This window comes from Palaemon carinicauda, unplaced genomic scaffold (genome assembly GCF_036898095.1).
Source record: "Palaemon carinicauda isolate YSFRI2023 unplaced genomic scaffold, ASM3689809v2 scaffold589, whole genome shotgun sequence".
Classification (NCBI taxonomy): domain Eukaryota; kingdom Metazoa; phylum Arthropoda; class Malacostraca; order Decapoda; family Palaemonidae; genus Palaemon; species Palaemon carinicauda.
The window spans coordinates 52,753-62,351 of record NW_027171859.1 but is presented as its reverse complement, the minus strand read 5'-3'; the positions used below and the strand labels follow the sequence as shown (position 1 = coordinate 62,351).

General features: G+C 36.0%; 1 pseudogene; it reads left to right on the top strand.

Moving 5' to 3' along the window:
• The first annotated feature begins 9,195 nt into the window (after positions 1 to 9,195).
• Positions 9,196 to 9,258, top strand: LOC137637221 (U4 spliceosomal RNA; annotated as a pseudogene).
• The last annotated feature ends 341 nt before the right edge of the window (positions 9,259 to 9,599 follow it).

The window sequence follows — 9,599 nt, the reverse complement described above, 5'->3', positions numbered from 1 at the left end:
GGGTGAAGAAGTGTTAAGTATCTCATTGTTGTCAGGTGTATGAGGAAAGACGAGAATATGTAAAGAATAGGCCTGACTATTCTGTGTAAGTGTAGGCAAAGAAAAAATAAGCAGTGACCATAGAGAGGGATCCAGTGCATTACTGTCTGGCCAGTCAAAGGATCCAATACATCTCTAGTGGTAGTATCTCAACGGGCGTCTGGTGCCCTGGCCAACCTACTACCTATAAAATTGAAGCAACCTGTGGTTTATGCCATTACAATTCCAGTATTGAACACGTCGGGAAGAATGATATCACGTGACACTTTGCTTTGGCAAAGCACAAAGAAAGCATTTCCTCCACTTCAAAAGATGATGAAATAACAATGTTCATTATCAAGAAAAACACAGATGAAGAAATGAGGATAATAGCAGGAGAAGTAGCCATGGCCTTTCATACAGTGTACCAGCATTCAATTCAAACGATTGTACAAATGTACTACTAACAATGGTATTATTATTATTATTATTATTATTATTATTATTATTATTATTAGCTAAGCTACAACCCTAGTTGGAAAAGCCGGATGCTATAATCCCAATGACTCCAAAAGGGAAAATACCCCAGTGAGGAAAGGAAATAAAGAAAAACTACAAACAGTTTTAAGAACAATAACATTATAATAAATCTTTCATATATAAACTATAAAAACTTGAAAATAACAAGAGAATAAAAACTTCAAAATAACAAGATAAGGAGAAGCAAGATAGAATAGTGTGGCTGAGTGTACTCTCAAGCAAGAGATCACTAACCCAAGACAGTGGAAGACCATGGTACAGAGGCTAGTACGCTACCCAAGACTAGAGAACAATGGTTTAATTTAGGAAGTTTTAATGTCTTTTCATGGATGTTATTGGATGTACTTCCAGTCTGGGAACAGACGCAATCTTCTTTTCTACACAGACACCGAATATTCTGGCATATTCTTTACAGATTCCCCTCTGTCCTCATACACCTGACAACATTGAGATTACCAAACTTATCTTTTTCACCTAAGGGGTTAACTTCTATTCTGTAATTGCTCAGTTGCTACTTTCCTCTTGGTAAGGATAGAATAGATTCTTAAGCAGCTCTTCTAGGAGAAAGACACTCCAAATTCAAACCATTGTTCTCTAGTCTTGGGTAGTGCCATAGCCTCTCTACTATGGTCTTCCACTATTTTGGGTTAGAGTTCTCTTGTTTGAGGGTACACTCGGGCACACTATTCTATCTAATTTCTCTTCCTCTTGTTTTGTTAAAGTTTTTATAGTTTATATAGGAAATATTTGTTTTAATGTTACTGTTCTTAAAATATTTTATTTTTCCTTGTTTCCTTTCCTCACTGGGCTATTTTCCCTGTTGGAGCCTTTGGGCTTATAGCAACCTGCTTTTCCAACTAGGGTTGTAGCTTAGCAAGTAATAATAATAATAATAATAATAATAATAATAATAATAATAATAATAATAATAATAATAATAAAAGAGTAAAAGTTGATGAGAACCTGCTTTTTTGCGTGTAGTCAACTATTAAAAACATTCTTGATCAACAAATGAAGAACAAACGTCATGAATGGATGACCAAGATGTGTCATGAAAGATGGTTTTCCATCATTCAGCAGTTAGACTTCCCGGAACAGTATTCTGAGATATCAATTTGTGTGAATATCTATCCAGTATTCCTGCTCAGAATGCAAGTGTGGAGCGTGACTATTCTATGATGACTGCTCAATGGACAGACGAGAAGAATAAGTTAGATGTGTCAACTATAGAAGCTATTTTACAGTCTAAATGGAATATAAATTGCCATTGCAAAGAATTTTACAGACATGCTTTTCATATGAAAAAGTTGATTTGTTTCATAAATACTGATTACTACTTTTCCAAGTTAGTCTCGTTTTCTATAGTTTCTCTCTTGTAATATTCAATAAATATTAATTTTCCTAGTTTTGTTTCTTCATATCCCATTAGAATGCTTGATGTTTTTTGATACGTCTCTAGATTTTTATATGTTGATCTCACAATGATCTTGAGTAGCTACGCCCCGTGCTTCACGACCCCATATATAGACATCTCACAGACTAAACGAAGTTTCAAATACGACAAATAAAAATAAAGAAAATGAAACAGATTAAAAGGAGGAGCAACTTGAATAGTTACACAAGAATGAATATATATCTATGAAAACGTTAATGTTTATGTATGTTACAATGATGTGCGTATGTTTATATATATATATATATATATATATATATATATATATATATATATATATATATATATATATATATATATATATATATATATATATATATATAGAGAGAGAGAGAGAGAGAGAGAGAGAGAGAGAGAGAGAGAGAGAGAGAGAGAGAGAGAGAGAGAGAGAGAGAGAGAGAGAGACAGACAGAAAATGCAACAAGCACAAAGTAGGAACGAAAAGTCACTCGCAAAACACATACTACGTATTGAGCCAAGGTGCCCCCTGGAGGTGGGGAAGGGATGGGGAAGGGAGGAGCAGTTGTTTATGGGTTGTTGCTGGGGAAATCCAGGACATCCAAAGTGTAAACTGGTACAGGAGTTACAATTTGACATCTCTATTAAATTGTGTATTTATTAAGATACCACTCTTTGAAAAAGTCAATAATCCCTGATTATAGAAATTGTTGATAAATATAATTAAAATTTCATCGGCATACGTCTATGTACTTTCATCACTTATATATATATATATATATATATATATATATATATATATATATATATATATATATATATATATTATATATATATATATATATATATATATGTAAGTGGGGATACCTTAACGTGATGAAGAGTTTGTGTATGGCCATGATCAGCAAAGCTGTACTAGTCAGGGCCACCCATATTTGGTTGATTTGCTGTAAGCGACCAGACCATAGTCTCCCACCATCGCCAGTCTTTAGTGGCTTTCGTGCTGATGAAAACTTACCAAACCCCAGATATGAATAAGGACATGTCTGAGGCATTTGTCCTGCAGTGGAATAAAAATGGCTGCATTGGTTTTTTGTTTATATATATATATATATATTATATATATATATATATATATATATATATATATATATATATATATATATATATATATATATATATATATATATATATATATATTATATACATACATGTATATATACAGTATGTGTGTGTGTGTGTCGAAAAGGGAAATGATGTGTGATCTTAAATTTTCAAGGAAAAAAAAATATCCGGTAATTTTTGACCCTTTTGATATTCAAACCAAAAATCATATTCGAAAATATCCCCAACATATATTGATAAAGTTTCTCTTATTTCACAAAATTCACGAAAGAATAAGAAAGAATTAGATAGAAGGATCTAAATAAAGATACTCCCAAAGAAACACATCTTAAGATATATGTTTCCAATCCTGTTCATCTTAGTCAAGAAAATCCTGAGATCCTTCATGTGACTTTGTCAACCTATTATCATTTGCCACAAATAATAACCAACAAGAATGTTGTTTTCATTGATCATTTTCTTATTTTGTATCGAAAACATAAACCCAACTAACAGGACTTTTCACTCATCTCTCGTTATTTCTTACTTAGCCAATAAAAGGTATCTTCGACTGTCATTCTCTGGGGACTGACGTCTATCCATTGTCAGTAATACACCTATGTGCGGAACTCAAAAGAATTACAAAAATGACCTTGAAATTACATTTTTCTAAAAGTGCAATCTTCTTTCATATAATGTGTATATTCATTACATGACATGACATTACTGATTCTAATAATTACAGTGAGTTATGTTACTAATTATTCATTTCTTTCATCTTTCTGTTGAGAGATGGCATTAAGATTGATCACAATGAATAGAAGGGAAGGGTAAATCAATGTCTTACCACCTCTCTCTCTCTCTCTCTCTCTCTCTCTCTCTCTCTCTCTCTCTCTCTCTCTCTCTCTGAGACTGCCACCAGAAACAATGTTCTCTGGAACATGGCTGAGGAAAAGAGTTTCATTTCGTACCTACAAGAGAGAGAGAGAGAGAGAGAGAGAGAGAGAGAGAGAGAGAGAGAGAGAGAGAGAGAGAGAGAGAGAGAGAGAGAGAGACTGGACAAGTCAAAAATGTAGTCTTTTTCTTTACAGAAGAATATTAATTTAAATATGTAATGTAATAAACAAAACAAAAAATAAAAAAGGCAAAACAAAATAAGAGAAGGAATAAGGATGAGTAAAAGCGATCTCTTGATACTCTATGGACATGAGTCGTGGTATGGCAATGAAACAATCTCCAATAGATTTAGTAGATTTGAGAACAAAGCCCTCAGAAAGATATTGGTGAGGGGTAGATGGAGATGGTTTGGGCATGCTCTTCTCACTCCCCAAGGGAGATTATTTCACCAAATGTTTAACTGGGCTCCACAAGGCACTAGAAGAACTGGAAGACCCAGCCCTATAGGACTATAAAGCGTGAAGTAGGAGATGATGAAAGGAGAAGTATTGAATTAAAAGCTCAAGACAGAGACGACTGGTGAAATCTGACCAATTCCTTTTGCGTCAATAGGCTTAGGAGGAGACGATGAAGATGATGATGATGATCTCTTTAGACTTTGATTACGCCTACCACACGATGTAGGAGCGAAGAGGAGAAAATAGCTTTAATATTACATGAAATTGATTATGTGTCAACATTAAGTAAAAGAAGAAGAAGAAGCAAGGCCAACCAAAAGAAGAAGAAGAAGAAGAAGAAGAAGAAGAAGAAAAAGAAGAAGAACTACTCCAACAAGGAATCGAATTCTATATAGGAAGGTTTCTTCTTCTTCGGTTTCCAGAGGAGTAATCCAAGGACGGAGTTGGGGGGGGGGGGGTGCTGTGCCGGGACACGTCTACTGGACAATTGCATCATATGTGGGAACATTTCTATTGTCCTTTTGACGTGAAATGAATCAAGGTTTCATCGTAGCCTGATTGTGAACGACGGAGTGCAGTCCGAAAGATCGCTCTAATAAAAACAAATCATTTCAAGATGAGATGTACTGTTTAGATACATTTGGAAACTGGAAAGGAACAAAACTAGGATAGTGAAAGGAAGATGTTGAATATCATCCAACGAAACCTGTATGATATTTATATAAATATATATAAATATATATATATATATATATATATATATATATATATATATATATATATATATATATATATATATATATATATATATATATATATTAATGATTATTTCTGTGCAGATCTGGTATTATCATTACTACTTGCTAAGCTACAACCCTAATTGGAAAAGCAGCATGCTATAAGCCACAGGACTCCAACAAGGAAAATAGCCCAATGAGGAAAGGATACAAAGAAAAAGAAAATTCTAAAGAAGAGTAACAACATTAGAATAAATATATCCTATATAAACTATAAAAACTTTAAATAAACAAGAGGGAGAGAAACAAGACAGGACAGCGTGCCCGAGTGTACCCTCAAGTAAGAGAAAAGGGAATTAACATCTATCCAATTCTGAACAGTAAACATATCGGTGTTGGTGTGTTATGTGGAAACCATAACATTGTTTTCTTTTCTATTTTTTGTAGAAAATCAAAGTTATATCAGTCATTTTCTTTTCTGGATCTGGGTTGACTTTCTCTCAGGTTATCCAAGACAGTGGAAGACCATGGTACAGAGGCTATGGCAGTACCCAAGAATAGAGAACAATGGTTTGAGTTTGGAGTGTCCTTCTCCTAGAAGAGCTGCTTACCATAGCTAAAGAGTCTCTTCTACCCTTACCAAGAGGAAAGTAACCACTGAACAATTAGAGTACAGTAGTTAACCCCTTGAGAGAAGAAGAATCGTTTGGTAATCTTAGTGTTGTCATGTGTATGAGGACAGAGGAAAATCTGTAAAGAATATGCCAGACTATTCTCTGTATGTGTAGGCAGAGGGAAAATGAACTGTAACCAGAGAGAAGGATCCAATGTAGTAATGTCTGGCCAGTCAAAGAACTCAATAACTTTCTAGTGGTAGGATCTCAACAGGTGGCTGGTGTCCTGGCCAATCTACTACCTACTTAGACTCTTTCTATCTTGGATTGGTACTTCACACTTTAGAATCCAAAAGATGATGGAGGATTTGGATAGGGAAAGCTGAAATGTAGGAATGAAAATTGATCCGAGATAATGTTCAAAGAAAATTCAGAGAGACAACAAACAAGGGTGAGCATCCAGAGATGGTTAATGAATATACATACTTAGGACAGGCAGCAAGTGTTTCCCCAGGACACGAGACCGAAAATAAAAGTTGGATAAGCAGGGAATGGAGAGCTTTTGGTAAATAAGACGAAAACATAGAAATTGTCTTTACAAAATATTAAATCGAAAATAAAATGAAATAAACTTGAAAAGAAAACCAAAAAAAAAAGGCAAAACAAAATAAGATAAAGAATAAAGATGAGTATTCCCCGTAGATGGAACAGATGTTGCCATTAACAAATTAAGCCCAAGATCTGATTAGGCCTACCACACGACGTACGGGCGAATAAGGAAGAGGAGAAAGTAGCCCAAATATTAATAGGAACTGATTATGTGTCAACATTAACAAGAAGAATAGGCAATGCAAAACAGGGGAAGAAGAAGAAGAAGAAGAAAATTAGGAAGGATTCCTCTTCTTCAGTCTCCAGGGGTGTAGACCGAGACAACGATGAGGGAGGGAGGTGTGGGCCGCCTGGCCAAGGCCGTCTCGAATACAGGCCTGGTCTGTTGGTCAGTGGGTGAGTGGGGGAAGGAGTCGGCATGAGTAGGTCGATTGATTATAAGGAATGAATGTGGTTCTTTACTTGAAATTTTTGACAGATTTATTTCCCTTTTTCCACTGTTATTGTTTGCAACTCTCTAAGCTATGGGTTTCTTCCAAACTGTCTTATCAAAGAGGGATGTCTCTGATTCAATAGTAAGTAGCAAGGGGAAAAGTGTGTGAATACCAAAGTAATTTTGTACACAGTTCAGTAATCTTTTCATCCTTATACAAGAGGCCAATACCACACAAACAATATAATGCAATTGTAATTCTTAAAACAATAAATATAGTGCTTCCCCTATTATTATAGTTAGGAACATATCTGGCTCTCTTGATAGCATGCTTTTTCTTCATCAGCATTTGGAAAGGAAAACACTCACTTTCGGTCCAGTTCGTTAATTTCCTTTGCAGTTTGGCACACAGCACGTGAAAGGGATTAGCCTGGATTCCAAAAACAGTCAAATTTTCTGGAATATCAGCAGAAAACTTTGAAGAAATCGAGCGAGACCCCTCTACTCACAGCCTATGGTATCACGTGGACCTTTCTAACCCCCAAAAACCCGGCCTTCACTAGAGACTGTAAAAAAAAGGGGGGGGGGGGGAATTTACATCTATCCAATTCCGAACAGTAAACATATCGGTGTTGTTGTGTAGGTAGAAACCATAAAAATTTTTTCTTTTCTATTTTTGAAGAAAATCAAAGTTATATCAGTCATTTTCTTTTCCGGATCTGGGTTGACTTTCTCTCAGGTTATCCAATTGGAAACAGGAAGCAAGTCCTTTATACACTTGGTCTTTTGTGGAGATTAATATTGCTTACTTGACTTTTTTTTATTACATAGGAAAAATAATTAATAATTAACAAGTATCAATATTAGTTCAAGACGATCATTTTGTGCTTGTTAGCATCACATAAAAATGACTGCTAGAGATCCTCGTCAAATCCACATAAATTCCTTCATTGTTTCTGAATCCAACAGAAAGCTTAATGGCGACATTTATCTTCCCAATCAAAACTATCTTTTTGGGGAACCTTCATCTCTCAGATATATTATTAGGTCATTCAGTCAAACTCTCTCAAAAGAAGATGAAAAAGTCTTTCCCTAACAATAATCAAATGATTGATATTTCTAACATAAACCGTCAGATCTTTCTTCCCTCTTATATGAATAATGGTTTGATTTTGGAGGATCCTTCTCCAAGAAGAGCTGCTGACCATAGCTACAGAGTGTCTTCTACCCTTACTAAGAGGAAAGTAGCTAACCCCTTGTGTGAAGAAGAATTGTTTGGTAATCTCAGTGTTGTCAGGTGTATGAGGACAGAGGAGAATCTGTAAAGAATAGGCCAGACTATTTGCTGTGTGTGTGTGTCAACAAAGGGAAAATGAACCATGACCAAAGAAAAGGATACAATGTATTACTCTCTGGCCAGTCAAAGGACCCAATAACTCTCTAGTGGTAGGATCTCAACGGGTGGCTGGTGTCCTGGCCAACCTACTACCTACTTAGACTCTTTCTATCTTGGATTGGTACATCACACTTTAGAATCCAAAAGATGATGGAGGATTTGGATAGAGAAATTCTGAAATGTAGGAATGAAAATTGATCCCAGTAAAACTAAGATAAAGTTCAATGAAAATTCAGAGAGACAACAAATAAGGGTTTTGGGTGAGCATCTAGAGATTGTTAAGGAATATACATACTTAGGACAGACAGCAAGTGTTTCCCCAGGACACGACACTGAAAATAAAAGTTGGATAAGCAGGGAATGGAGAGTTTTTTGGTAAACAAAATGGGATTATGAAAAGCAAATTTCCTTAATGTCACTTTCTCTAAAAAGACAAACTATTTAATCAGATGGTCCTCCCAGTATTAACTTGTGCTTCAGAAACTTGGAGCCTTACTAAAGCCTTAAGGGTGACTGTCATGGGTAGATGCAATACAAAATTTTAAAAGGGTATGTTATAAGAGACAAAAATATCTATTCTCAAATTGTGAGCAGCGAGGGGAGATCCGACTACCGTATTGTTTGGTCAAACCTATTATCACTTCACTGTCGTCAGCATTTTGAAAGTAAACCGAGCTTCGACGAGAGCGCCTGCCGTGATAAGGGAACTGTCCAGTTTTGACCAAGATGTCATCCTCTTAATTAGTGGAGTCAGCATATTTTGAGGAACCGAGCCTGAGGGAAATCCTCGTTTATGAAATATGTCATCATGGAAGGTCACGTGCTGCCCTTTTGTTACGACTTGACACGTGGTTCAGATTGCATCAGAAATTTCTTCTGGAAGCTTCCATGGCGTGATCGAAGTAGGAGTTTTTGAGGAAGCTAATAGAGATGCAGAATTGTTAAAAAAATACCTTCTATGGAAATGACCACTGTCCAAGCTTTGCACAGTGGCAATATCGTAACCAATGAAACTGGGGTGCGATTATTGCTAGTTGAATTGTCCAAGTCAGATAGGACAGGACATAAGACAAGAGAGGAACTATGTCCGAAGCAGATGAGATCAAAGTCCTAACAAGATAAGAAGCAGAGAAGACCAGAAGTCTGGTAGAGCCAGATTCAAACCTTCCTTTCAGGCGACAAACGCCTATCTCCAAAATCTGTTATGGCCGAGAAGAAGAGACAAATTTAAGCAGCCAGTCCTCCCTGCTTGTGATGAGAAGTAGCCAACACTGCCTTTCCGCTTGCCTTAGTTCAACAGTATCCTCGAATTCTTAGAAGAAGATATCCGATGTCTCATCTTGATGCCACCCTTTCTGTGACGTCTTCGAATCCGGTCATCA